We start from the raw sequence: 18,754 nt of genomic DNA on the forward strand, positions 1-18,754 counted from the left end.
TTGTCTGTGGTATATAATATACTATTATATTTCAAAAATATCAGGTATATCAGAAATGTAATTGTTCCAGAACCTGTAGCTGATGATGAAGTAATGAAAGGTTTGTATTAGCAGTAGTAATTTTTTTTTAAAAGATGAAATATATAATGTATTTATTTATACATTAGATGCAAATACACAACTGATAAGAAGGAGCTATTAAAATTATAGCAACTGAAACTGGTCAAACATGGGAACAGGTGAGTATAATTATACTCTTGGAAATATACCAAGTTCCTATATTGTATATAGTTTGGTCTGAAGTTAGGATTTCAAAACGGAAGAACTTGATACTATAGCTGCTAATAATATTATATGCCATTGGAATTTGTCGTGAACTTTTTGATAGTTGGGAGGCTAAAGCAGATACAAAAATCATCCTTTCCTTGGGCAACAGTCCTTGACATCTTTGAAGGCCACCTAATGTTTGTCTACGTAGTATGGCACTTCAGATGGAAGAGAAAAGAAAGGACATTAAGATTTATATAGCAAGCTATAATGGTAAGTTTGTGTAAAGGTATTGAACTAGTATAGTCAAAATATTTCATCTTTTGTTTCAGAGGAGTTTAAGGATTTGTCCTATCGAACTGAACTTGATGAACTAATGGAAAAAGTTGGTTATCGAGAGTACAAGGTAAATGGAAGCCTATAGCCAAGTGAACTTGGTTTATCTCGTGGTATATTGGTAGTATTAGTTGCACTGGTCGTAGTGATATGAATCGTATTATGAAAAGTATTTGATGAAATGGAAACGTCAGATCCCTAAACCTGATAAATGGCAAGTATTACTGGTAGCTTTGTGTATGCCTCAAGTAGGAGAGAAACAAATAGCATTAGATGTTGCTAAAGAATTAAGGGAAAATAAATAAGTTTTTTGTTTTTTTACAATGAATTTTAATAAACGATTGATTTTCATAAAATAATAAAATTACTTAAGTCTTTAATCATTAATTAATATTAATCATAACTCACTGGTTTTAATGCGACGATCGTCAGCTCCTTCTGTTCTCTCTAAAGCAAAGAACACACGTTTTGCTACACCATGGTTAATGAAAAAGACTCTTAACTACTGAAGTATTGAATGTAAGACCAATGCCATGTGCTACCATGTGGGGGGCCCTATATATAGCCTGCTCACTGTAGATTATACTATGCTGTTAGTAACATGCTAAATTCATTAGATATAAACTGTAGTCAAGCTTCTTTAAGCAAACAGTCTGTTAGGCAGTAACTGAACAATTTGACAATCAAACTGGGACCATCAATATGATGGTGGTCATCAACCTGTGGGGTGTGGTCAATTTGATTAAGCTGTTAGCTATTCCATTTTAATAAAAATGTTAAAAGATGTTAAAAATACATTTACTAGTCGTAAATTGTATAGTATAACATAATGTTATATAAGTACATGTACATGTATATACTTATAAGTCATACTATATGTATTGTTATTTTTAAAATGTCTACATCAGGTTTACTGGAAGAGAATAAAATGGAGTCTTCTCAGTCCACTTCATTAAAATCTGCCTTAAAATCAATTCGTCAACATTCAAAACTAGTTTTTAAACCTGCTAAACCAGTTTCATTACCAACTTTGCCTCAAGAAAAGAATAAACACTATTGACCGTGAAATATCGTCTGTTCCATTGGAACATGAGAGGTGGCCAGTAGTAGATACTATAAGACAGAAAAAGTCAAAGTTCTCTCGCTTCCTCACCAGAAGTCCTTTGTATCTCCAATCATTTCTGATAATTCAAGCACTGTTGGAAATGATGAGTGCGGTGAGGAGAGAGAACAGAGAGAGGACAAGGAAACATGTCATTATACAAAAGTCAGCTTTGTGGTCAGGTTTTTATTATAAGAACAATAGAACCTCATTAAATATTGGTCAAAAGGTGTAAGTTATCCAAACAAGAAACACAAAAACTTGGGAAGGAGATGGTATGTACAGTCATTGTTTTTTATTAGACTGGTAACTAGTGTAGTCTTTTGTAATTGACTGTTATAAGAATTATATATGTCCACAATAGTATTCATTATTTTTTGTTTTCTTTATACATCTAGCTGTCTTAGTCACTAAAGGAAGAACTGTCATATTGAAAGATATGGAAGGGAAAGAGTAGGTCTTTATTTACTATAAAGTTATTCTTACAATGTACAGTATTGGTCATGCCACAGGATATATGAGCTCTGAACTCTCTTCTCTTATTTGAGGGGAGTTCCCTCTTTATCGGAGAAAGGAATTGAAGTGAGCATATGATGACACATGCTAGTTTTCCTTATTATGAATGAGCTAATGATAATGAGAGTATATGTATGTTAGGTAATGAGTGTGGTTAGTGAAGAGGAGTGGCAATCTGGACGGTGCTTTACCAGTACCTCTTCCATTGGTACTCCTAGTGGTCCTATCATAAAATCATCACTAACTAAAGCATTTCAAAATCCATTAAAATCAAATAATAAAAGCAACTCCGTTTCTCTTTGAACAACGAGTAAGTTCCTTCATTGACATAGCATAATTATTATCAACATGAAGTTTCATACTTCAATATATCAACCTCGATTTGACCCCCCATCTTCTAATGCTCTGTTATGCCTAAACCTAGTCAGAAACATCAGGTATAAATGTATATAGTTATCTCAATATGTTTAGCTGTATCTTGTTAGTTACAATATAACACACAAGGTCTATCATTGGTAGATGTTGTAGTAGGACCCACGACTATCAACTCATCTCGACCACATCAACGAGAAGGCGTGGTCTTTTTATATGAGTGCATTACGGGGATGAAGGAATATTCAGATTTGGTGCTATATTATCGTAAGTAACTGAATCATTAATATGTAATAAATATTGGCTATATTAGCGTAATAATGAATCATTATAATATGTAATAAATATGCTATATTAGCGTAAGTAACTGAATCATTATAATAATGTAATAACTAATATGCTATATTAGCGTAAGTAACTGAACAATAGTAATATCTAATATATATATATATATATATATATATATTTATTACAGAGATGAAATGGGTCTTGGTAAAAGCTTACAGTGTATTACATTAGTGTGGTAAGTTAATATACAATATTAGAGGACTACAGTTAATATCATTAGGACATTATTAAAACAAGGCCCTTATGGTGGTAAACCAATTATTAAAAGAGTAGTTATTATTGCTGCCTGGGAGTTTAGTTAAAGTAAGGAATAGATCATTTATAAATTGTATTATATTAAATTTAGAATTGGCAAAAAGAATTTCAAAGTGGTTAGGATTTGAAAGACTTAATGTATTTGCAGCTTCTACTGATAATCGTCCAGAGGTATTGTTCTGATATAATACATATTATCACTTAATAACAGGAGTTTGTCAAGTCTCCAGTCTATCCTGTATTTATTAATAAGTTATGAAATTATTCATGAAATGTTACTCTGACCTTTCAAAAAGTTAAATTTGACATTGTTATATGTGATGAAGTCATCGACTTAAAAATTCTAACATTAAAACGTCATCAGTGAGACTCTAGACTCAATAATTTATTAACTAATAATATAACAGGTTCTATCAAGTTACCTACATTGAAGAGAATAGTGTTAAGTGGGACACCTATACAAGTATATAGTACTTTATATTTGGTATATTATATTGTTCTTTTAACATTAGAATGATTTGATGGAATTTTTATTCTATTGTTGAGTTTTGTAAATCCTGGATTACTTGGTATTCATCTCAAAATGATCACATGAATGTCATGTGACTACATAATAGGATCTCAGTCAGGATTTTCATAAGATTTATGAAGAACCTATTGTCCAGTCTCGTCAATAAGAGCTACAGCTGAGGAGAAAGAGATAGGTAGAAGTTGGAGAAGTGAGGAAGTGAGTTGGTACAAGTAAATATATTTGTATCATTGACACTTTATCACTTTAACACGACTTACAAGTTTATTTTGCTTGAGAAGAACACAAGAAATTAATAACAAATATTTACCACCAAAAGGTATTTCAAACATGTTTAAAATTCTATACTTTTTAATTTTGTAGTTGAGAACATTATCTTTTGTCAGCCATCTTCACTCCAGCTAACACTATATAGAACGCTATTGTCTTCACGCGTCTTACAGTCATGTTTAACTCATTCATGTGTCTGAGTCCAGTCCTCATCTTGTGTGCATTAATGCACTAAAGAAACTCTGTAATTCACCATCATTAATATATACTGCTGCCAAGAACTCTGAGATACTAATCAGGTACATTATAACAATACCATTCTCTTATGGACCACTTGTAACCTATAAAGCACTTTGTGGTACAGCTGACCAGAATGCCAATGGTCATGGATTCAATCCCTACTTGCATTCTTTCTTTATCCATGATAATTTGTATTTAGTTATCATTGTATGATGGGATTCTAAGAGGGTTCCCTGATGGGTACTCACCTGATCGCTGTTGGGTAGAACAATCTGGAAAGCTATGTGGTTTTATCAGCCATGTTAGAACATGTCAACTCTTACACAAGAGAGAAGATTGTTGTTGTATCAAATTATACTCAAGTTAAAGAAACCTTTCCATGACATTATTGACTTATGTTCTTTAGACATTAGATATATTGGAGAGGTTATGTAACACTTTTATTACCAATTCTTACGTCTTGATGGTCAAACTCCTTCCGTTAAAAGACAAAATATTGTTGACAGATTTAACAACAAACAATGCAAAGAATGTACGTATCATTAACAATGATGTAATAATGATGTCATCTTTATCTAGTTGTGTTTCTATTAAGTAGTAAAGCTGCTGGGGTTTAGGATTAAATTTAGTTGGTGCTTCAAGACTTGTTTCTGTACGATATTGACTGGAATCTCTGCTAATGACCTACAAGTAATTAGCAGTAAGTAACAAATTTGGTGTCTACATTCCTTATAAGGCAATGGCTCGAGTATGGAGAGATGGACAATTAGGAAAAGTTCACATATATAAGACTCTTAACAACAGTTAGAAAACATGTAGTGGGTGTGGTTTTAATTACATGTTTATAGGGGACTATTGAAGAAAAGATATTTCAACGTCAAGTGAGTAAAAACAAAGTCTTAGTGGCATTGTTGAACAAACTGGTAAAACCAGTCTCAGGTTCTGGGCATGTACAGTTCTCATTGAAGAATTACGAGTAAAAATAATAATAAGACTTGTTTACTTTATATTATCTTTTAGGATTCTATTCTCATTAGATATAACTAGTAACTGCATAACACATGATCATTAAATGTCATTGTCATCAAGAAGTGGTATGTGATAATTAGACTATAATTATTGATTTTAATTACAGGAGCAGATGAAATTGTGCCTGAACTAAATGAGTCAAGAACATGTTCATTAGGAAGACAATTCATTAGACCAGTAAGGGACATTATAATAATAATTATTATATTAATTGTATATTATAGATTAAGAACCTCTCAATTGATCAACTGAAACAATGGAAACATATATCTTCACCATTTAGCATGACACCATTAAGGTATGAACTGATCATCTTTATATTGTGTTAATGTTCTATTGATAGGATGAAGTAATACTAAGTGCTTTAAAAAATATTACTTTTATTATTCTAAATGAGACAACAACTCAACTACAAATAATAATTTTATTAATATATTTTAAACAAATCCATATACAATCCATTGACTGCATTGTTATTGTCTCGACTATTGTTATTATCTCGACTATTGTTACCATATGAGTACATTCAGCTGTATATGATGTTAAAGTTGTAAACGAAGAACTTTTATAAACAGAATATGAATGTCCATGGGGGGGGGGGGGGGGGGGGGGATCTCTATATTCATAATGATTTCTATATTCACAATGAACTTGTTGACGTGTGTTTTTGAATGGGTGGTTTCCTTGAAGATTGATGCCATTTTTGACCTGTTGTGTACTTGTTCTTGATGATTGCTGTCTCGTTGCAGGAGAACATGCCCTTGATGATGTTAGTGACCTGCTCCGTTGAAATGTAAATGTTTTCTACATGTTTGCCAAGCATTGCTCATTAGTTTTCATGTCTCTCTACCAACAGGACGTAAGGAACTCCTTTTTTGATGAGGAGATAATGAGGTAGTATGCCCCTAAATATTATAGATATTATTTGCCATTAACTAACAATGTATCCCTGATGACTTACGCTCATTTGTTTCATTATGAGAGGATGAGAATTGATAGAGGTAACCCTCATTGAAGTAACTGTGTCCTTCTCTTAAACATTTTATAACCCTGATGGCAATAAGCTTTGAACAGATAGTCTTATATATCAGAAAGAATGGGGCATCTTCTCTTAATGTCTCCCTCATATATGAAGCAAACAGTACCACTTAATTCTGAACAAAAAAACAATCATGATATGATCGTATTGTCCAAGAGGGTCTGCTGCGGCGGCCGGCATGAGGTAAGTCTTCAAATACTGGATAATGCCTTCCACACAGTCCATAGCACTCTCAACGACACTAGGTGGCTTATAACTATCATTGAGAGCATCCATGGAGGAATATCTTCGCAAATATGTCTGCTTATGAGAAGTAAGAATATCTTCACTGCTTGCTGCCTTTTTCTCTTAAATTCTGATTCTCCTTTAAATCAGTTAGAGATACTGTTGGATCAACTAACAGACTTAGAACTGGTCCAACATTTTTGATATCTTGTGAAGTTAAAGTTGTAGTGCTGTGATCCTGCAACCAGTAATAGTACCACTAGAAGATTCAATATGATCTGATCATGAAATGTGTCAGCCATTGGAATCTTCACTGAAGATGTTGCTATCACACTAGTGTGAAATGTGCAAAATCATTTTTGCCATTTATAGCATATTAACACATCTCATGTGATTCAAATTTGGAGAAAATACATTATTAGGAAAATGTAGACAGATACTGACTGTAGTATTAAAGTGAACCAGAGCAAGTAAGTTATGATTGTGTGCATGTTTCATTTGTTTATCACTAGGAATATTGCCATGGTAACCATTACCATAGCAACATTGGCATAACAACAGCTCACCTTACCATAATAATTATAGTAATTAACTATTTTTAGACTCTTTGTCTTGCCAGCATTTCTTTTCTGTTATCTACATTGTTTCATTTGTGATCTTTTCTTTGTACCCTTGTTTCACTTTTGTCATTGTTTTCTCCAGTACTAGTACCTACTAGCTGGTTAATATGGTAACTATAGTTACCATATTAACCAAGTGGTATTTAGACATGTACATATACATATACAAGTAGGACCAAGTGGTTTATCATTTTTTTAAAAGTTAATACTACAACATTTAAAAAGCAGTAATATTAATGTCAGTTAACCAGGACCTATAACTCTAATTTCATAAAAAATTTCAAGCCATTTCATGTCATGATCAAAATATACAGTCCATGGTTTGAAATCAAAAATATCCCAAAATGATAGGGAACAAAATTACCTCAAATGTTTCAGAAATGTAGATATATATGTTCTTGTTAAGCAGATTAATTATTTCTGCTCTAAAATCTTGTAGTGTGCAAAAAGCTAAAGACATTTATAAATTTACTAGGACATGTACATATACATGTACTAGTAGAACAAAAGGTATTTTCTAAAAATTAATGCAATGAGAAATTATAGGAGGAATGTTTTAATTCCTTCTTTAGTATACAACAATCCATGTACTTACACTCCCATATGGACAGATCTTAATTACAAACTAGTATGCAGTTCATCCCATGACTAATATAACATTCATCATGATAAAATATAGGGGGCTGACTCAATAATGTATGATGGATGATTGCGTTTGATGAGAGAGTAATATAACGTAACAGCAATTGTATGTGTCTATGTATGTGTGTATGTCAAGGAGATAAATGTCATCTTCGCTACGAACTTTTTCTATAGAAGCAAAGCAGATATATAAAAATATACATAAAAATATTTATATATGATATGAGTACCTTTGTAATAGGCTCAAGTGTACTGGCCTATATAAAGAGTATATATTGTCTATAATAATAATGTGAAGTTATTTACTTGTTTTGATTTCTTTGTTGCTGACTCTTTGAAGAGATAGTCTTTAACTTCATCAGGTTTGTTTGATATTGTTCTGTGTACGTCATGTGATATTGTGCGATAAGTCACATGATTATTACCTTTTTCTGGGACTAACTCTTCTAATAAATACTTCCGTATCAGTGAGAGGAGGAGGACCCCTCAATATTCTCTTCAATCTAAAATAATTATAATAATAATCTGCATAAAATTCTATGAACAGTGTACCCTCTCAGTCTCAACTATATCATTTTCACTGTCCTTCTCTTCCCACACATCATTAGTGATATCTTCTTTATTTTCGTCATTAAATTCCTCCTCTGGGACTTTCTGGAGGACCTGTCTGCGAGCACTCCCTAGATAAATGAATAAAAACAAATGGACAATAAAGTATACTTACTGTCTAGTACTCCTAGATCCTTTGGCTGCTGGTTTTCCAGTTGCCATGGTAACAGGAGTAGAAGTGACAGGTGCCTATAATAGAATGAGGTAGCCCCTATATTATAATGCACATTAATAAAAATTACCTGTTTTAACTTAAATGGTAATTTGGTTTGTTTCATTGAGGTCTGTTTCTTAACAGAAGAACCCAGGTTTCTATAATACATTATAAGTATATACATTATAATACAATATGGACCTTTCGTTTTGAAGGAGAGGGAGTTAACTATTAATATATTGAAATAATTAGATTAATACTATTATTAATTATACCTCAATATCAGAGGGTTCGTCCATTTTTGTGTTATTAAGAGATGCAGTGCTATCATTAAATGACTCCAGCTTCTTTCTTTTAGTGGGTCGACCCCTGTTATATCTTAATAATTAATTGTAAATTATAATTAAGTAACCGTTTGGTGGGGTGTGTTGTTGGAACTTTTAATAGTGGATCAGTCTTTGATTGCTGTATTAAAAATTATTAAATGTAAATATACCCCCTTTTTTTTTACCTTTTGGGGAAATAATATAAAATCTGGCGGTAAATATTTCATGTCATTATTTCCATCACTCTATAATTAATAATATTAATTACAAGTTATATTAATTATTATAGGGGTAATCACCTTTTTTCGTGGGAGAAAAAGACGTTTTGGTAGAACTAACTTCCCAGGGAAATTTCCAACAGCTGATCGTCCAATCTGAAATTAATTAAATGGTGTGGCCTCACAATACACACTCACCATACTAACAAGTATTCCAATAGCAAGATCACATGTTGCATATATATTCTAAGGAATATTGTTACTATGGTAACAAAACCACACACCCACTACCACTCACTTTATTAATCTCCATATCATCAGGATATTCTGCATCAACAGTTAGCTTTATGGTCTCCAACAATTTACTAAGGAATTCAAAGTTATCAGTTTTGTTAATCAAACTCTCCAAATAAAACCAGAGACAGCTACAATAAAATATACATATATATAGATAGATATTCCCTAGTAATAACTACAGTAAAATGGTACATATATATAGATAGATATTCCCTAGTAATAACTACAGTAAAATGGTACATATATATAGATAGATATTCCCTAGTAATAACTACAGTAAAATAGTACATATATATAGATAGATATTCCCTAGTAATAACTACAGTAAAATAGTACATATATATAGATAGATATTCCCTAGTAATAACTACAGTAAAATGGTACATATATATAGATAGATATTCCCTAGTAATAACTACAGTAAAATAGTACATATATGTAGATAGATATTCCCTAGTAATAACTACAGTAAAATGGTACATATATATAGATAGATATTCCCTAGTAATAACTACAGTAAAATGGTACATATATATAGATAGATATTCCCTAGTAATAACTACAGTAAAATGGTACATATATATAGATAGATATTCCCTAGTAATAACTACAGTAAAATAGTACATATATATAGATAGATATTCCCTAGTAATAACTACAGTAAAATAGTACATATATATAGATAGATATTCCCTAGTAATAACTAGAGACTACAGTAAAATAGTACATATATATAGATAGATAGATTCCCTAGTAATAACTACAGTAAAATGGTACATATATATAGATAGATATTCCCTAGTAATAACTACAGTAAAATAGTACATATATATAGATAGATATTCCCTAGTAATACTTACTCTCTAAATATCCATAATTTCTCATGGACAGTTCTACTAAATGATGGATGATGTGATATCAAGTAAACGACATAAGGTAAAGAATAATCTGGTAATAACGAAGGGGCAGTCTCTTGAGATTGTTGAGTATGTTGACGATATAATTCTCGTCTACTTATTATAGTAGCTGACATCATTTTCTTCAACTATATAACACAGACACACCCACTAATATATAATATATGTAATTGTGTTATTACCTTCATTTTCCGCATCTTTACGAGACTCCACCCCCATTGCTAAACACAATATACCAATATATTGAAGTGGGAGTGCAAAATATCGTATTCCTTTACATAGTTTAGTTAAAAAACTATCTCTAACTTCAACACATAAATCCTAAAATGCCAAGACAAGTATTAAATATAATAACTATCTTCTAATTAATTTAATCAATGAATAATTAATAAGTACTTGCAATTAATGAATAATTAATAAATATCATCTTACCTGTGCTGTTAATGCGAGGTAAATGTATTGTTCTAGTGACATTAGCTCATTGAGGCCATGTAGACGAGCCAATTTGAGGAGTCCAGAAGCTGCTGCTAGTCTCAGTCTGGATTTTTCGGAGTACTAGAACAGGAATGGAATTATGAAATTTATTATAGTCAGAGTACCTGACTGATTAGTCTGATGTAGGTCACCGTCATCCATTAATATTTTTCCAAGTGCTTTCATAACCGATTTAGCTGGTTTTTGTCTTTCTGTAGTTTCTGTTGAGGGGAACCTGTAATCCAGGACACTAATAACTTATAGTTGCAATCTATAGAGATAATATATTGTAAGTTATTTTGTAAATATAATGATTTGTCCATTCTGTCTGTTTATGCATCCATTAAATAACCTTTAATCTTGTCTCCCTTGATACATCTTGATCATCACACCACCTCTCAATATCACTTTTTAACTCCTCCTCCTCGTTATCATCATTACTCATTATGACATCATCCTATAAAACATTATATTTAGAACAGTAGCCACACCCACTTACCGGTTCCAGTATATTTTTAATAACAAATTCAGTAATAATAGTTTTTCGCTTTTTTTCAAATATTTGATGATGACTTTGAGAAAGTTGAGACAACGACGCTAGCACCGTCTCAAGTTTTGGATGTTCCAAATCAAGACTACCACTAATGACTACAATGATAATCACCATGGTAACACTATGAAATATTAATGAAGTTTCATACCTCACATAATCTTTGAAAGATTGCTGGTTTTTCTTTAAAGACAGAATTAAGACATTTTGTGGAATACTTCGCCAACTTTGGATCTTCTCCTTTTAATGATAACTGGATGAGAATTGGTTGAAGACATCTACATATGATATAGGAACATGAATATTTATAATACAAGTAGATATCGTACCCAGCAACATTGTTAAATTTCTCTTGCAATGTTTCACCTACACTTGTCATGATCTGGATGCCATATGTCACTGTATGAGGTCACATGATGACCACATGACAGGTCACAAGACATTATATTACCTATTGTGACATCATCATGTCGTAATAATGACAGAATATTCTCTAAAACCTCTTCATCATGAAAACAAGACACTCTCTAAGCTGGCGATAACCTAGGAACAATTACAATGGAGATTTGACCACACCCCTTTATTACTTTTAACAAAGAGAGTCCTTTTTTACATCTCTCCTGTTCTCTTTGCTCCTGTTCCTCCGTCTGACTTAGTGACGGCTCACATAATTCCTTGCTCACCATACCAACTAGCACTTTCACACACTCACCATCTACAAGAATGGGACTACTGAAATCTAATATTGATTTCATGGTCTCCGTTAAATTATGTCTTGACACAAGTTTAGCTAATAACTCTGTCTAAAAGATAGAAAAATAATAACATATATTAATATGTCAATTATACTTTGGAATTTTTCATATCTCATAGTTCAGAGACACATTCACAGAATTACGAAGGTGTTGTCGAAACTCGTCTCTGTTAGCAATAACTCAAGTTCTCTTAAATGATCTTGACATTTCAATGGTTCTGCATGCTCTCTAAAAATGCACATGTATTACTACATTATATATTGTACTAAGGGGTAATAATGTAGAGCCCCTATAATGATAAAGTTATAATTACACCTTACTGGCAATTGAGAGTGATTTTGTTAAAAACATTTTTCTTTTTTCTTCATCCTAAAAATAAATAAACATTTTAAATAATAATATATTTTATATAATACCTTTAAATCACTGTCTTCAAATATATCCACAACATCAATAACATGTTGACGAATGCTAACATACAGGTACATATACATTTATATATGTACATGATGATACTTACCTCTTCTGGTTCTTTAATATCTCAGTTAACGACCTATAATTAATAAATTTAAAAGGGTATGCCCCTATTATCAGTACATATATTAGAACATTGTGTATAGTAGCGTCTAAGTTCATTCTTGCCCAATATAGATTAGCATATACCTTGTAGCATTGTCATCCAGTATTCCATTGACATATAAAAGTCTCTTCATTTTATCTCCAATCTCCATTGATACTGGGATAATACAAACTTAATAATGACCTCACCACACATAACCTATTAAAGGGGTGGTCAAATGAGGTCATTATGACATAATCATTACTTGTCTTCAGGAAAATGGTTGGTAGAAACAATGGAGTAACTTGTTAGCTATCCAGTTAATTCTATTAATATTGGACTGTGTACTAGTTGTACTATAATGAGTAAAACCCTAATAATATTAATTAACAATCATTAATTAACCTTGACATGACTTGACGATATAATCTTGCTAATGATGTCATTGCTAGCTTTCTTACTGACCACACTACAAGTCACATGACTATCACATGATATTACATAACTTATCAACATACTTTCCTATCTCTCATCCTATCTTGCAAAAGCAGTAATAGCTATATATATATATATTATATCATGTGACAATCACATGATCATTGTACCTTATCAGACACACAGGAGAGGTCTTCAGTAGCAGCCTCACATATCGTTCTCACTGTTTCAAGACGGACTTTTTCTTCAGTGTCTCTCAAACGATCCAATAGCTTATCTAGTATTTAAATAATGAGTGTCCATTTAGAAATCATGAATCCATATAATAAAAAAGTATATCCATTTAAAACAATGCCTATTCTTCCATGTATCCATTCAACAACTAACACACATGTGTATCCATTCCTAATTATATGTATCTATTTTAAAAGCAATGTGTCCATTTTACCTTCAGTCTCCTGAGCTAAATGTTGATGATAGACAAGAAAGTACTTAGAAAATTTGACACATTCAAGTCGAACAGTTGGATTGATGTCCTGAAATCTACAAACACGAGAGAGAAATGTATAGTTACCTAACATGATGATACTAACCTTCCAGTAAAACAAATCCACAGTGGTCTGTTCTCAATAGAAAGTTGAGACTCTTTAGCTGAAAACATTCTTCCTAGCAACGTAGTAACTTCTTGACGTTCAGTGACATCACCACTCTAGTAAAAATGGATCAATACTTATTTTATTCTATTCATCTATTTAGCAACATATCTATCAAGCTGCATTACCATTCATCCATCCATCCATCCATCCATGCATCTATTTACTTTAAGTTTTATTTCCAGTTGAGGTAACACAGACAACAACACACTACTATCAATGTTATGTAGCTCATATATTAATTCATATATATGATCATTGAGTTCACTGTCAGCTACTTCTCCCACTACAAATGTACTTGTAAAGAACTATTAATAGTAGAAAAGAATTTTAATTTATTACATATAATGTTTACCATTTGTAAGTGTGGTTCTAAAAATAGACTTGCTTTCTTGATAAGTTGACAAGCAAACTCGTATACAGATGGATTCTCTGTCTGAGAGAGAGAGAGAGAGAGAGAGAGAGAGAGAGAGAGAGAGAGACAGAGACAGAGAGAGACAGAGAGAGAGACAGAGAGACAGAGAGGAGAGAGACAGAGAGAGAGGGAAAGAGAGAGAGAAGAGAGACTCCATCAACAATCCATACATTTCAACATACTTTTTGTGGTTCTATATATTCATTAAGATTGTATCAATTGCTCGTTGAGGTATCTGTTCTCCATCTTGTAATATACTGAGCAAATATTTCCAGTAAATATAACTTGACCTGTGTTGACTGCTCTGGACTACACGATGCAAAATGGATCAATGGAATACATGTAAGCATTGTTCAATGGAGGCATAAACATTTAAATGGATACACTATAATGTTTAATGGACTCACTGTACAACACTAAACACTTTAGCAAATAAATTGACCAGAATATCTTGTCCATCGTAACTCAAACAAATATTAATACCTTTAAACCAGCTAATAACTAATTATATATATAAATTAAGGATTATCACCATAGCAACCAATATACCTCTAACAATGAAAATGGTCCATTTAAAAGAGTATTTGAAGGCTTTTTCAGACCATCAAGTTGACTATATAAAAAGATTAAATATGTCCTATAGAAACAAAGTGATAAAAAATATTTAACTTTAAAATACTTACAATCATTTGGTGTTCAGTAGCAGGGGATCAGGATAAAATAGACGCAGCATATTGACTAGAATACATGCTGTTAACAGTTGAACTTCCTTGCTTTTGTGTAACCTTAGCGACGGACCTACAAGAGTGACCATTACCTCTGTAAGAGGAGTAGATATGCTCTGTTCTAACTCCTCAAGGTCCTCTAGATACTTTAAACATCCCTATAATTAAGAGTTAATTGAAATAATAATGACATATTAACTGTTAATACTTTGAGTCTTTTAATCAGTTCATCACTTCCTAATTTAGAAGTGATCTCCTTAAAAGGTAGGTTCTTTGCAGTATTTGATGAAGCACTCCTTCTGGGCATGTTGCTATGGAATACAATATAGAGTTTGCTCTTTAAAAGGTTGACCTTTCCACACCTATTCCTTGAAAACAACTCCACCTGTAACGAACTCAAAGAAATTTGGCGGTAATAATTATCATATTTAAATAACTTGATTATTTAAGGGGTGTTACATGTAAGACCCACCCACATAATCTCTTCAGACAATAGCCATGAGGTTAGTGATTTTGATGATTATGACAAAGCTAGTGAATGGGCAGCAAAATATGTAAGAAAGAGAATATGGAATTTAAACCTGGACCAGGACGGCAATTTGTTCTTGGACTACCAACAGGTATGTACTCTGTTGCTAAGCAACCATATCGCCCCTTGTTTTCTATACAGGCAGTACTCCATTGGGAATGTATCGTAAACTGATTGAGTTCCATAAATTGGAACAGTTGTCATTCAATATGTTACTACATTTAATATGGATGAATATGTGGGTCTTGAAGAGGAACACAAGGAGAGTTACCATAGTTACATGTGGAATAACTTCTTTAAAACATATTGATATCAATCCAGAAAATGTCCACATTTTTGAATGGTAATGCTCCTGATCTTGTTAAAGAGTGCGATGATTTTGAACAGAAGATCAAAGAAGCTGGCGGAGTGGAGCTCTTCATAGGAGGGTGAGCAATCATGTGACATAAATATGATTAAACAATATGTTGTATGCATATCATGTGATTTTAATTAAAACTAATTAAACTAATCACATGTTTTATCATGTGACTAGTTTAATAGTCACACAATAAACATGTGATTATCCATTAAAAATCTGTAGAGGCACATAACATCCATGTGATTAATCAAAGAAATCACATGACATGCATCTGATTACCTATATAAATCACATGACATACAAGTGACTTGAACTTTAAAATCACATGATCTATATAGGTATTGGTCCTGATGGTCATATTGCTTTTAATGAGCCGGGGTCTTCCCTTCAATCTCGTACCCGTATCAAATCTCTAGCTGTTGACACTATCATGGCAAATGCTCGATTTTTGACAACGATATCAGTAAGGTACCGAAAGCAGCTCTAACTGTTGGAGTGGGAACAGTCATGGACGCCAGAGAGGTTAGTGTTACAACTATAAGAGACTTCCCAGTATTAAGGGTATCAGTTAACGTAGGGATACCCCTGTAATTAAGGCAATTAATTTGACCCTCCTCATTAAAGATGCTTTAATATAACTCATTAATTGTAGGTAATGATTTTAATAACAGGGGCACACAAGTCATTTGCCCTTTACAAAGCAGTTGAAGAAGGAGTCAGTCACATGTGGACTGTATCACAGCATTTCAAATGCATCCGAAAACTATATTTGTTTGTGATGAAGATGCTACTTAGAGCTGAGAGTGAAAACAGTTAAATATTTCAAAGGATTAATGGAAATTCACAATCAAATGGTGACTGATTTACAAAGTCAAAGACACTCATTAACACTTCATTAGTAAACTCTTTATAAAATGGAAATAGTTCATTTTCTAGCAGTTTCATAGTTACTAACAAACCAATCGACAGTTTCTTTTATAGCTGAAATAGGATATACAAACTTATTTATTACTTTTCATATGTACTTACCAACTCTGATATCAGTAAATTTAAAGTCCGGAAGATATTTACGGAGTTTTTCATTACTTGCTGTTTTTTTGTACTGACCATCAGCTTACTTGTATCATACTATATATGGTAATGTTCATCCATTAATATGAAGTATCCATCCATTTAAACAGTATCATTCATCATGCAAATTATCCATCCATTCAAAACGTATTCATCCATCTTACAATAACTTCTCCCCTTGAAATCCATGGCTTCTACTACCATATCAGCAATATCTTTAATGGACACTTCATCTTCCTCTCCCACTAATTATAGAACTAATTAAGGTTAATTATGACATGATTTACCAGACAATATGATAGGGTCTACCTCTTATACTCACGGAGCACCCATATAAAGAGCCGAGCTAAATCCTGATTTTAAAGAGTTAAAAATTAAAGAAAATGTATTTAAAAAATCCACCTTAGAATATATAAATTGTCTTAAAGGTTTTCCAGTACCAAATACTGTTAGAGGTTCTCCTTTCTCTGGAAAGAATTTAAAATGGTACTTTTAAAAGTGTTCTTACGTTTAGCAATGTAACATTTGTGCATTAGTCCAGGAATAACATGACTATCTTGTAAGTTTAAAGTTATCATGAGGTCCAAATATATTTGTTGGGAATAACACTATGAACATGCATCCATATTGTTCACGATATGCCCTAAAAATGGACAGATATGTTTGTAAATGGACAAATTGTTTTTACAATGGACAAATGTTTTCATGTAATAGACAAATACCTATTTTGTATATCAATCATTCGTTTGGCATAGGCATAGCCAAAATTTGATGAATGAGAGGACCATTATGAACCTAGTAATTAGTAAGATAATGAAGTGGGTGGAGCATTAGCCGTTACCATGGTTTCATCTATAGGATAAGTAGTTTTATCAGGAAATATACATGTTGATAAACACGAGACACATTTCTCAACCTGATGGAAAGAAACCACACCCATTTTATGATGTCATAATGATGTCATACCTTAAATTCGTAACAACAATGAAGTACACAGTCATTAATTAATAGATTGGTTCTCTAAAAATAAAATAATAAATATTATCTTTTTTTAATTAACATACCAAAAAATCAGCTGGAAATTTCATATTTTTAAATAATCCACCAACCATTGCTGCCAAATGGATACATAAGTTGGACGATATTTCTCAAATAGTGCTCGAGTTGATGTCATGTCACTAAATGTGGAGGAGGTTAATTAATAAGTAGTAATAACAGGAGCTAACACATAAATAGTTGTTAATTATAAGGTGATAATTGCAATTAATCATAGGGGCTGACCTCAAATCAGCATCTTTTGATGAAAGAAAGATCCATTCTTCATCAGGCTTAGAATCAGTTAAAATAGCGTCTTGGAGGCCTTTCCCTACCAGCCCAGCTCCCCCAGTAACCATAACGATTTTCTTCCCAGTAGCCATGATATTAGAAGTTCACTGCCACACCCTTTTTAATTAACGGTTACTATGGTAACTATGAGTATTAATTACCTCAAAAAGTGGGTGTGGCTGACCAAGTGTGATATTCTGCAGCTCTATTCTATTTATTATCAAAGTAAGTAAATGGCTACTCATCGTCCACAAAGTGCTCCTAATACTACATTGCAATCTTCAGGTATATTAGTAATGATAAATGCAAAGATTTCTTAGCTCCTTCTTAGATGTTCCTTGTTGCTCTTGTGCAGTGAAGCAAAAGTCTTCTTTCTGTACTCTCCATCAATCATGGCTACAGTTACAAGATGCATTAGTTGATAAAGTACAGCATTTAGCCATATTGTCATATACTAACTTATAAAAATGCTATTATAGGATCGTGATGTTAATACACTTCGTGATGAGATCAGTCGACTATCAGTCTGTGAAAATGAGAGTCAAAGAAAAGATAGTGTTATTAGTAATTTAAGAAATGAGTTTAGCTCA

At 32.4% G+C, this 18,754-nt stretch overlaps 3 pseudogenes; 2 read left to right on the forward strand and 1 right to left on the reverse strand.

Moving 5' to 3' along the window:
• The first annotated feature begins 229 nt into the window (after positions 1-229).
• On the forward strand, positions 230-6,054 carry LOC121392431 (annotated as a pseudogene).
• A 9,321-nt stretch (positions 6,055-15,375) lies between these two features.
• LOC121392432 lies at positions 15,376-16,666 on the forward strand (annotated as a pseudogene).
• Positions 16,667-16,692: 26 nt separating this feature from the next.
• Positions 16,693-18,256, reverse strand: LOC121392433 (annotated as a pseudogene).
• Positions 18,257-18,754: the final 498 nt, after the last annotated feature.

Source organism: Gigantopelta aegis, unplaced genomic scaffold, assembly GCF_016097555.1.
Source record: "Gigantopelta aegis isolate Gae_Host unplaced genomic scaffold, Gae_host_genome ctg3808_pilon_pilon, whole genome shotgun sequence".
NCBI classification, from domain to species: domain Eukaryota; kingdom Metazoa; phylum Mollusca; class Gastropoda; order Neomphalida; family Peltospiridae; genus Gigantopelta; species Gigantopelta aegis.